This window comes from Siphateles boraxobius, unplaced genomic scaffold (assembly GCF_051911475.1).
Source record: "Siphateles boraxobius isolate OS27281-9 unplaced genomic scaffold, OSU_SipBor_1 41, whole genome shotgun sequence".
Lineage (NCBI taxonomy): Eukaryota > Metazoa > Chordata > Actinopteri > Cypriniformes > Leuciscidae > Siphateles > Siphateles boraxobius.
In genome coordinates this window covers 2,611,071-2,623,443 of record NW_027509042.1, presented here as the reverse complement: position 1 = coordinate 2,623,443, position 12,373 = coordinate 2,611,071, and the positions used below count along the sequence as shown (strand labels likewise).

At 36.1% G+C, this 12,373-nt stretch overlaps 1 protein-coding gene across 2 annotated transcripts in view; it reads left to right on the top strand.

Annotated features, from left to right (window-relative positions):
- The first annotated feature begins 571 nt into the window (after positions 1-571).
- The window catches only part of pacsin1b (protein kinase C and casein kinase substrate in neurons 1b), a 34,406-nt gene continuing 22,604 nt past the window's right edge, over positions 572-12,373 (top strand). The window contains exons 1-2 of one of the 2 annotated variants that reach the window (XM_077197796.1): positions 876-930; positions 11,445-11,572. The gene's annotated coding sequence lies outside the window, so the exon portion shown is untranslated. Of the gene's footprint in view, positions 931-11,444; positions 11,573-12,373 lie in introns of both variants that reach the window. The other variant, XM_077197795.1, reaches the window with a different exon arrangement.

The following is a 12,373-nucleotide window of genomic DNA, read 5'->3' as shown; positions in this document are numbered from 1 at the left end:
GCAGATTTGCCAGAACCAGTTAGTGCACATTTACTAAATGTGGTACAGGTTTGAATTCAACTTTTTTTTAAAGTGCATGTCAGAAATGCAAAGCAGCTCATGAATGTTGTGTTAATATTATGACGTCATCAAATATTTAGTTGTACTGCAGTATGACACCGCTGCCCCCAACAACACATTGAAGCCAGAGTAAATGCATTAGCAATGTGTCACCAATAGGTGGCAAAAATAAACCCTAATATACCCTGAAAACCATGTAAATGAATAGCACTGTACATATAGGCTGTCAGTGGTATTAACACAACTGTACCATGGTAGCCTAATGCCACAGTACCTTTTTGTTGTTGTTAAAACATCCCAAATACAATAATAGTACCAGTTGTTTTGGTAATTTCTGGTTAATAGAGTTTAATTGAACCATAGTCAGTTGTGTATTTCACAAGAATCTGGAATAATAATAGGCTCTAAAAATATATATATTATTGCACTGGTCACCTATTTGCACCTATAGTATGGTGCTCATTAATATGTAACGTGGGTCTCTTGAGTCTTGACTGACCATCCCCCATCTGATACACCCGCGGCACAACACTGGCTGTGTTCATCCGATACCTTTGTGTTTCTATTGCCAACGAATTGTTCTGTTGAACCGATTCTTTTTTATTCAGTTTAAATGTTTCGCAATGCGTTTGTAAATCACTACATATTGTAGACTGAGGCACACCATATAAATTACGTATTAAGAATATGTATCGAAATATGTATTGAATTACACGAAAACACCACGTAAAAGAACAGACGCTGTGAACTCGCTGAAACGAATTCCCGAGCGAACCGATTCCCTAAACTCAATCCGACGGCTCAACCGTTATTGTGTATTACTAGAGTGGAGGCTCACAGAGAGGCTGGATTCTCGTTCATCTGTGTTTGGTATGTCTTAACGCATGATTTTGCTTCTTATTTAGCTGTAGAAATGAGACCTGTATCGATTTAAGCGGACAGACGTGTGGTCTTGTGTTTTGTCATTTATTTCTGAACGCTTGCGCATTCTTTTAACAACGCTGCGGTTCTTCGCATGAAACGCTGAACACTGAAGGCTCTGTGCACCTGGAATTAATATGCATGTGTCGAATGAAATTGAATTACATGAATTAATTAGATTTTTATCCATTCTTCATTATAGACATGTTTGTATTTGGCTAAATATGGTGTATTGGAAAAATTAAACTACTTAAAAGCTAACTTAGCCTACAAGACATTGCAGCCATTTTCCCGAAATTAATGTTTAGAATAGTATGCTATTCAAAAGTTATGAATTTCTTGCATTTCATGGTATACCATGATATACTTGTAAAAAAATGAGACACAATATGGTAATGGTTCTTTGATAATGAAATATTTACATTGTACTCCAATGTACTTTTTTTGTAAGTTGTGTTTTTTATAGAATACACATACTGTCTAAATGTTGGAATTAGTAGTCTAAATTGCTGAAATTAGTAGTCAACTCGCAGTAACAATTAGTAGTAGACTGATTTGTTTCTTTAAAAAAAAGCTTTGTACTTGCCAAACAAGAAGATACAAAATGTTGGTCATGGTACCATTGAAGTACCTTGTATAGCATGAATAAAGATGCCAATTTAGGGCACTTGTTAACCCAGACCTCTATTCTGAGATTCACAATAGACCATTTTAGTAAGTGCACTCTCAGTTGCTCCCAAAGGAGACTTCAGTGTCTTTTTGCATGCTAAATCTTAGAGGTCTGCTTTAATGTATCAATAGCAGCAGGTCTGGCAGCAGCAAAGGACATTAATCATTACACCAGTGTGCTGTTTGATTAGGAACTGTCTAATGGTTGTCTCTGTTGCCATTTAGTTTGATCTTACATCTGTGCACGCTTAACCGGTCGTTCACAGACACCAGATGTCCGTTTGACTTCTTCTGCTCGAGTCAAAACGTAAATCCTGGTTTTGGAGGGTCTTGAACTGTCCAGGGTCCTGAATTGTCTCTTGGCACCATGAACTCTTGAGCTCTGGGTCAATTATTATTTGTTCTGCTGGGAAAAACTTTCAATTTTTGTGCACTGTTTGAGTTTGGCATTTGTTATCCTGCATAGATTCAGCGCGGCAAAAGCAGTCACTGGCGGGACCTTTTCAAAGTTAAGGTACTAATGTGTACCTTTTGAAAAGGTAGCGCCCCAGTGACCGCTTTTGTATCTTTATTTCTGAGAGTGTTAATCTTAAATTTAGTATTTAATCTCAAATTTAGATTTTTGCTGTCCTTTCACCTTATGAAGTCATAAATTATATACTTCCGCTGTGTAACTGGATTGTATTGGAGGATTCGTTCACCTTCACTCTGAATCTGTCCTTCAGCCTTCAGTAGCTTCAGATGGCGACTAAAACCGAAGATGTCTTTAGACAGAAGCTTTTAACTGAACTCAATATACAATACAAGGTCTGATCACTTAACAGTGGGATAAACATCTCAATGCAACAGATACAAACTCCATTCCAGCCAAGACATCACCTTTAGAAAAGAGATTATCATTGAACACTTTTTAGAAGGAAATGTACAGTATGCAGTTAGTAGCATAGTATTCAATTCTGAATGATGTGGTTTGGTTGCATAACCCAGATTGAATGATTTGTACTTTGAAGGATGACCCAGGGTTCAGCAAGGCTGTGTCATTCGCTTCAGGATGATTGGGGTCAAGTGTCAAGCTCAAGGGCACAACTTATATCACCCGTGTTACTGCCCACATGGGATTCGAAGCTGGTTACAGCTAATTTCTGTTCTCTTGATTAATCAGGAGCTTTTGTTGGTGGTTTTGGCAAGTTTTAGTTGTAATTTTTAGCTACATTTATTTAGATGGAATTTTATTTATATAATAAAAATCTTATTTATAAAGTTAATTTAGCATTCTATTTATATAATTATGTAAAAATGTTATTTGGTAATTTGTTTATAAAAAATAATTTATTTTATTTATAAATATATTCATTAGTTTAGTAAAAATGTAATTTAATTTATAGTTTAATTTAATTTAAAGTAATGTAATTTTGTAATTTATTCATTAATTTATTGTAATTAATACAATTGTTGAGTAGTTTAATAAATATGTAATTTGATATTTGAACATGTCTGATCGAGCAGGTGTAATTTTTTAGCAAATTTTATTTGCTACCTACCTAGTAATCATATAATCAATTTGGAATTGTATTTATAGAATTAATTTGGTACTATAAAAAATTAATTTTTATATTTTATTTATAGTATTAAATTACTTTTTTATTTATTAAGGGTAATTAAGCATTTTCTCTATACATTTTTTCAGCTGTTGTGTAATTTAATTTATAATTTAAAGTAGTGTAATTTTGTAATTTATGAATTAATTAATTTTATTAATACAATTGTTCAGTAGTTTAGTAAATATGTCATTTGATAGGCTATTTTATTTATAAAATTAAGTTTTTGGCAACATGTCTGATTGAGCTTTAGTTGTAATTTGTAGCTCTAACTTTATTTGCTGCCTAGTATTTATATAATCATTGTATTTATAAAATTAGCATTTTATTTAACAATGTAATTTAGTACATAGCCTAGTATAATATACTTGTAAAATACTGTACTGTATAAAATACATTATTATAAGTAAGTAAGTATTTTATTTGCTTACTAGTATTTTATTTGCTTGCTTATTCTTTTAGTTGTTTACATTTTCCAAATTAAGTGTACTGTTAGTTCTGGTAGTGACGTCAGTCAAGCTCGCGTCAGCTGATCCATGTCTACCTATAGAAATGTATTGATTGATGTATTGATTGATTAATTGCCATCACAACCTAGTTGTGTGAAATCTTTCCTGTGAGCTCATCAACAATAATTACATACACTGAGACAAAACAACACACACATTATCCCATCAATTACAAGGTATTATAAGGTCCATTCAGTATCAGCTTAATCAATGCGTTGCTCAGGAGCGAAATACCTTCCTCAATCCCCAGCTCCTCCTCTCGACCAATCAGGACTTGGCCTTCTGATATTCCTCTTCGAATCAGACTCATATTTCTTGGATTATGTTGTTACACTAAAATATTGAACATTAATGATATCTGCAATACATTTATGTTGGTTCTGTTTACCCTGAGGAGGGTTATCACTGCACTCCTGCTCTTATCCATGTTAGACTGCATGGACAGGGAGTTTTTGCCCACACCAGAAACACTCCGCCATTAACACTGTATGCTAATTGTCTGTCATCTTTGACAATAGTGTTCCTGACAGAAATCAATGTGTGCTTTCAGTAGGACATCTTTTTGTATTTTCTATTTAGATAGTATCAGGCTATTTTGTATGTGCGAGACTTCTGATTCATTAGAACAACAAAGTGCAGTAAATGTTAAAACTGTATGTGCTACAAACCAGTGTGTGTATAATTACGTCAATGCATTCAAATAGTATGGTAAGAAATAGTAGTTTGCAATATCAAGCATAACAAGCTGTTTTGTAGTGCTAAAAATAACTGTAAGCGGTTGAAACCGGAAGCCTTTCACAATGGCCTTATGGAAAAAATAAGGTGGATTTAGGAAGAACAGAATCATGTGACGATATCTTTGGAAAAGAGAGGAAGTTATGATCAGAACATTGTTGCTGGTTGAATTTGAACCAGAGCTGCTGCAAGGAAGCAGTAGAGAGCGTTTTAAAAGTGTATGTCTATATTTGATGTCTTTTATAGGATAGATTACGCTGTTCTTTGAAGCCTCAGGGAATCCGTGCAACAAGATCTCAGCTGTTGCTCTCCAGCGTCGTGTTTCCAGGAGGATGGCGTGCTTTTTGACAGGTTCTCATGTGTGTGTGAGGCGGTGTGGATATCAGCTGTGCTGTGACCTTGCCTTAACACACACAAACACTTGGAAATCCTCACGGACACGCTTTTGGCTGCTGTGAGATCCTGCATTGATCCTTCTCTGCTGTCTTGCCCAAGTTTCTGTCTGTCTGTGAGATGGACAAAGATAGAGAGAAACAAATTGAAGAGGTGGATGGAAGGACGTCACGTATCTATCGATTGAGCCTAAACGCTTGAGAGAAAGAGATGCTGAGGAGAGATGTGAGATTTATGCTTTGAACATTGCCGAGCAGCAAGTCTGCAACGATCCGATATCAATAATCCGTTCTTCCTCAGTTTCTAAACGTCTCTGAAAATGATTACGAATGCTGAAAAGATGTGCGAGTGAGAACTTATTTGAAGCTTAGCGCAGCGTTCGACAACCCCACCCATAAGCAAGAAAAATAATGAGTTTCTTTTCAAACATTTCTCATCAGTATATTAAGCTGAGATTGAGATTAAATCTTGTATGCTTGAATCTGTCATTTACTCTTATTTCTAAATCTGTATGAGTTTCTATGTTCTGCTGAACACAAAAGAAACTTTTTGGTATTCGGTAACCAAAAAGTTTCTGGTCCCTATTGACTTCCATTGTATTTTTTCCATGGAAGTCATTGGGGACCAGCGACTTTTACCGATGTTCTTTAAAATATCTTCTTTTGTGTTCAACAGAACAAAGAAACTCGTACAGGTTTGACACAACATGAGGGTGAGTAAATAATGACAGGATTTTCATTTTGGGGGGAACTATCACTTTAAGTCAGCAGATGTGAATTTAGTGCCTTAAATATGAATTTAGGACTATATTGGTGCATATTTGTATATTATTGGGCATTGAATGTGTGAACTCTCTCTTCTCAGTTTAAATGAGCCTCTGTTTCAGGGTGTGACTGTAATTTATTTTATTCAGCTCCTCCAACACATTATTAATAATGCACGAGAGATAGAGGGAGTGTGCATCAGTCTCTTGAGTATTTATTGAATGAATGAATCAGTGTCTCATGCAGTTTATGACTGTCTTCCTACACAAAGCTTCACCTGCGATGTTCAAACCCAAACACAGCTGTGGAGCTTTTGTATTTCACAAACATTGCAATTGATTTCCATTAATTAGGGAGTTTAGCTACTAGGCAAGCTTATTTTAAGCATTATTGGTAATGTTAATTAAAACTAAAGCTATTAAAAATCGTTTTCATTCATTTAAAGGTGCATTGCGCAACAATTCATGTTAAAAATACACGTTTTCTAACCCATACATGCATAAACAATTGCCTGATGGACTGAATGAGCCCTTCTCTGATCACTGCAATTGCCTCTATAATCCTGTACAGTAAAATAAATAAGAGGGATTCGGGTTCGAATTTGAGACTGGGCGTGACGTCATGCGCGTTCACGCTCACCAGGCTATGTCTCGCAGGTTTGTGTTTTCGCCGGCGCCGCCATTCTCCGCATCAGCGAAGACAACTCGTGCGTCAAAGGTAGAAGATGGATTCAAAGAGACCGGCTTGTAGTCCATTCCAAACCCCAACGCAAACTCCACGTAAAGTAAAGAAAAGAAAATTGTCGTCTAGTGCCACCAAAAGGTCCAAATTGGAGTCAGACAGGCGTCGGAGTAAGACGAGAGTCTACCTCGGGAAGGCATTCAACAAATGGAGAGATCTCCGGTCTGCTCTTGGTCTCAAACGGGATCCTCAGTTGGCTTTTTTCTTGATAAAACGGTAAGATATAGCCCATTCTCTAATGTTTGATACAGCCTTGTGTCCATTGCTAACATGCTAAGGTGTTCATGTCATTGACCAACAAGGAAGAACGCCGTTGCATTGGCTATATTGTATTTTTCTGTAAAAATAGTAAATTGTTCCCGTGAATGTGGTACATTTTGTATGTAGTATATATGAGGTATGTGGGAGCTCGTATTCTATCAAAACGAGGAAAACGTAAAATATTTTGGTATTGTGATAAAATACATGTTTTATTCTGAACATTGCAGGAAGGGAAATACAATGGTAAAGGGGTAAATATTTTTACTTTACTCATACTGTTTAGCAGTCAAAATATCTACTAAATAAATCAGCGCTACATGTAGTTTAGTGATTAGCAAAACAGTTCAAGATTCTTGAGTGTGATATAACATGCTGATAAAATGACCGATAATTAGACAGAAATTTTGAGTAAATTATAACAGAAAAAGGATGTATTTTTATTGGAATATTCTACTTAGCAGATCAATAACAGGCTGAACCACGCAAGTCTTCGGCGGATTAGCCTGTTTGGCTTTTATGAAAACGTCATGGTGACATTTGATTGTTTATTACCTTGAGACATTTGAGTGAACGTTGTTGACCAACTGTGTATGGTATGATTATTATTTTGAGCTTTTGCGAAGTAATCAATTATATTGTTCATGAACGTGTTTTCATAACAATACAATCATAGGTGGATACAGTAAAAACATAAACAAAGTTTTCTACTACCCCCGTTTTTCCCCTCACACATAAGAGTAATTTACTCAAATGTCTTTCCTTCCATATTTTTGAAATGACTTGCAGATTTATAACTTTATTACCACTGAAGACATTTTGGCTGTACACCAAAGATCTGTGCGGCAGATGCTCCTTTAGTTATGAACAGCTCGTGCTCGTGCATGCGTGCGTGTGCGTGTGGTCCATGAGCGTGCACAACTATGGTTGCAGTTTCGCTTGTCGCCAGAGGGGGCGTAGTTCTGCAAAAACTCAGAGACTTGCGTTTTGCACCTTTAAATTAAGCTGAAATATAATAAAATATAAATATTAGATTAAAAACTTTAGCAAAAATGATAAATACTGCCTGGGCAACCTGAAATAAGGTTGAAATTTAAGTATTAAAATTAAAACTAATTAAAATTAAATCATCTAAATAAAAAAGAAGATATTAAATCAAAAGAAGCACATAGCAAGATTACTAAAACTACAATGAAAGCTGAAAATATAAAAATATAAGCTAATTCAAAATAATAAAACTAGGTCTAATATAATAGTATATAAATAACACTGCAAAAAAATGGGTGTAGAAACAATTTTTTACTCAGTCATTTAGATTTTACAATTATATAGAAAGAAACAGTACATTTAATTAAAATTTAAAATAGAAAGACAGAAATAGTTCACCCAAAAATGAAGATTCTGTCAGTAATTACTCACCCTCATGTTGTTCCAACCTCGTAAGACCTTCGTTCATCTTCGGAACACGAATTAAGATATTTTTGATGAAATCTGAGAGCTGGATCACTCCTCCATTGGCTTCTAGGTAATTTCATCTGCCGGCCCAGAAAAGTTATTAAAGACATCGTTACAATAGTCCAAGTTGGAGGATTCGTTTCACCTTCACTCTGGATCTGTCCTTCAGCCTTCAGTAGCTTCAGATGGCGACTAAAACCGAAGATGTCTTTAGACAGAAGCTTTTAACTGAACTCAATATACAATACAAGGTCTGATCACTTAACAGTGGGATAAACATCTCAATGCAACAGATACAAACTCCATTCCAGCCAAGACATCACCTTTAGAAAAGAGATTATCATTGAACACTTTTTAGAAGGAACTGTACAGTATGCAGTTAGTAGCATAGTATCCAATTCTGAATGATGTGGTTTGGTTGCATAACCCAGATTGAATGATTTGTACTTTGAAGGATGACCCAGGGTTCAGCAAGGCTGTGTCATTCGCTTCAGGATGATTGGGGTCAAGTGTCAAGCTCAAGGGCACAACTTATATCACCCGTGTTACTGCCCACATGGGATTCAATACATGGCAAATTGCCGATATATCTCAGATTGAAACGGGTCTGGATTATTAAAAATATCCAGGTATGAAATACACTCTAAATGTGCAATTTTTTCCAAAACCTTTGAAATGAATGGGAGTTTAGAGATAGGCCGGTAGTTGTTATGCACGGTGGGGTAAAGATGAGGTCCTTTCAATACGGGCTGTACGATAGCATGTTTAAAACTTTCCGGGAATACCCCGTTCATTAAAGAGCTGTTTATCATAGCTAAGAGTGTGGGGCAGATTGTGTCTATACATCTGATTGACAGAATGTGAGTTTCATCTGAGAAATTATTTTGAGTAATTGAGAGTAAGAAACTGGTTGAAAGTTTGTAAAGATACTGGATGGAAAGACCAAGACATTATGTAAATAGAAAGTCCCCATAAAACATGAAAACACAACATTAAAGTAACTTACCCAACACCGTGTGTGTGCGTCTGTGTCAAGTCAAGTCATCCTCATTTATATAGCGCTTTTAACAATGTAGATTGTTTCAAAGCAGCTTTTTACCGAGATAAACATAATTTAAGGTAACAGATTGGTTTGGTTTTATAGTGGTTCTTGAATGTAATTTCCAGCTAAAGTTATTTTTGATTGATTCACTTCCGTCTAAATGATCATTTGTTATTAAATTAGGGGCCGCTAAGACGACACCGTTCTCTGTAAACAGACTGTGTGTGTGTGTGTGTGTGTGCGTGTGTGTGTGTTTGTGTGTTTGTGTGTGTGTGTGTGTGTGTGTGTGTTCCAGTGTTGGTAATGGATGCTCTTTGCTGCCTCAGCCACTGTATTTCACACTTGAATGTACTGAAGTAGAGCCAAGAAATTTGTCTTCAAGATCTGTTTATTGTGTTTAGAGGCAAAAGCAAGAGGAAGAAAGAGGTATGTAAGGGTCTATTATATGCGAAGAAACTTTGAATTCATGTAAAGGCATAAAAAAACTCATTTGTAGATAGCTGCTGACTGCTCATTCTGGTCATTATGGTTATTTTCTGTGGCTTTCATTAGTATCTGTTATGCGGTGAGCTCTTAGATTGGGTTTCATGCTGAGGAAGAACGAACTGAGAGAGAAAGTACCCGGGCCAAACATTGATATGGTTATTTAGGCACACAGAATAGAAGAGAACCCTTTGAATTTCCCTTTGGGTCGTGGAGGAAATTGGACTTCTGAGGGTGAAGAAAAGGCCACTGTCAGCGTGAACTGGGTTTGAACTCGTCTGAAATTGGAAAGACATTAGCAGAGTGAATCTGTAAGACTCATCTTCTGGAAATTAGCCAGTGCAATTAAACTTCCTCGAGGCGCTGAGCTGGCTAAGAGGAACGAGAGATCTGTCAAACTCTGATTCCCACGCAAACCCTTTGATTACATGCAACGTGACATACACTATAATCAATATGCAGAATAGAAGAGCGTTGCTGACACCATAGCATTTAATAATATTTACATTTATTAATATAGCTTTATCTCTTTTCCTTTTTTATTTTAATTTTAGTTTAAAGAGTTAGTTCACCCAAAAATTCAAATTATGTTCATCTTCAGAACACAAATTAAGATTTTTTTGATGAAATCTGAGAGATTTCTGTCCCTCCATTGACAGCTACGCAACTACCACTTTGACGCTTCAGAAAGTACATAAAGAGATCGTAAAACGAATCCATATGAATTGAGTGGTTTAGTCCAAATTTTCTGAAGAGACATGATCACTTTATACTTTATTTAATTTAGGCTTTTATTCACATATAAACATTGATCAACACACACATCAGTTGTGTTAAACGGAAGCTCAAGCATGTTCGCTTGAAGTATGAGAACCATTGAGGTTCATTCTCGAGTGACGCATCACCTAACTATCTATCTATCTATCTATCTATCTATCTATCTATCTATCTATCTATCTATCTATCTATCTATCTATCTATCTATCTATCTATCTATCTATCTATCTATCTATCTATCTATCATCTATCTATCTATCTATCTATCGTCCATTTCAGTCGTATCTGGTGATTCTATGGCCATCTCTTGCCATACACGAGAGACTGTCCATGACTTTTCTTGGCAATGATTTTTTTCCCGAGAACATGCAAACTGAGCTATAGTACTTAATAATATTAATAGTGTTTAGCAAACTCTAGACTGATAATAATACTAACAGTAGCCATTTAATTATTAGTCTCAGTATTGAGCATTTCAGCTATAGATATCTGCTGGCCTCAGTCTTCCTTCACTTTGACCTGATCAATGGTATTGATTAGTTCCTGTGGTGGGCGAGATCCAGTATACTGTGTGCTGAACAACTTTCAGTTTGCGATTAGCACCATTTAGCTCCCTTCCTCGACCACAGCATTGAACACGGTGATGTTTATGTTTCTTTCACCAACATTTTGGGACATATTTATACCAATGTCTTAGTCTGTGCCCCAATTGGCTTAGTACTACTACTAGTATGCACTAAACATTGGTATTTCGCTGGGAAAGCACGAACCTTGTTGCTCTTTTGAGGATTTATTTCAGGGTTTTTATGTCTGTCGGATAGTTGTGCCTTTCTTTTTAACACTCAGTCTGAGGTAATGTTGACATGACATTCCTCTGGCTAATCATTGATTGTCTGCCATCTTGCTGGGTGGGGTAGTCAAAGTTCAGTTTAATTCATGAGTGTGTGTGTGTGTGTGTGTGTGTGTGTGTGTGTGTGTGTGTGTGTGTGTGTGTGTGTGTGTGTGTGTGTGTGTGTGTGTGTGTGTGTGTGTGTAATAGAGAGTGGGAGAAGTGGTGTTTGACAGCTTTAGACACACCCACTAGTCCAACACTGGTCTGATGTCAGGAGTATCCAGTGTCACTCGCAGATCCTGGAACATCTTTCTCTTTTAGGCTGGATTTACCAGGTGAGATATTGTCTTATACTCAACAAATATTGAATTTATATAAGTCCATATCAAATCCTGTAAGTCTCTCTTGTGTAATAGAAATGATAGCCAGTGTAAGGGTGAATGTCACGAAACCTGTCAAGAATATGTCCATGTTATATTTCACAACAAAATCAAAAGAACTTTATTATATTATTTTATTTTATTTTACCTACAATTTTTCCTCTAAATTTGTATAACTATTATGTGAGAGACAAAATATATATAATTTATTTATAGATTGATTTATATATCATGGTATTTTTTTGAATTCCTTTTTCATTTTGATCATTTATTTAAATTAAATCAGTTATAGGAAAAATCATTGTATTTATTTAGGAAAATAAGTGCTCAATGTGTATGCCAATTTTCTTTTACAAAATATAATTTCTTTAATTTGATTTGGGGGTGAAATGTGACTTTTTGGAAAGGTAGTTGATGACAAAAGATGGTGAAGAACGGTGAAATTCTAGTGACATCATTCAGATGTCATTTATCATCAGTTCTATCAGTATCACAAAACGTGCTTGAGGATGCAGTGACGTTTTCCCTCAGCTCAGGAAATTACGTCTTCTCCTATTTCGCTATCGTCACACTTTCAGGACTGCTTTAATCAACCCGATGTGGAGCCCATAGACTGGAATTGTGTTGACTTGTGTAGAGCAGCGCGTCAGCGATGGCTTCAGTGTGTGTGGACATCCGTCCAGTTTTTGTTGGCTGTGTATAGAGGTTTTTGGAGAGAGGTGTTTAGTTTCAGTGCAGGGTGCCAGTGGAATATAC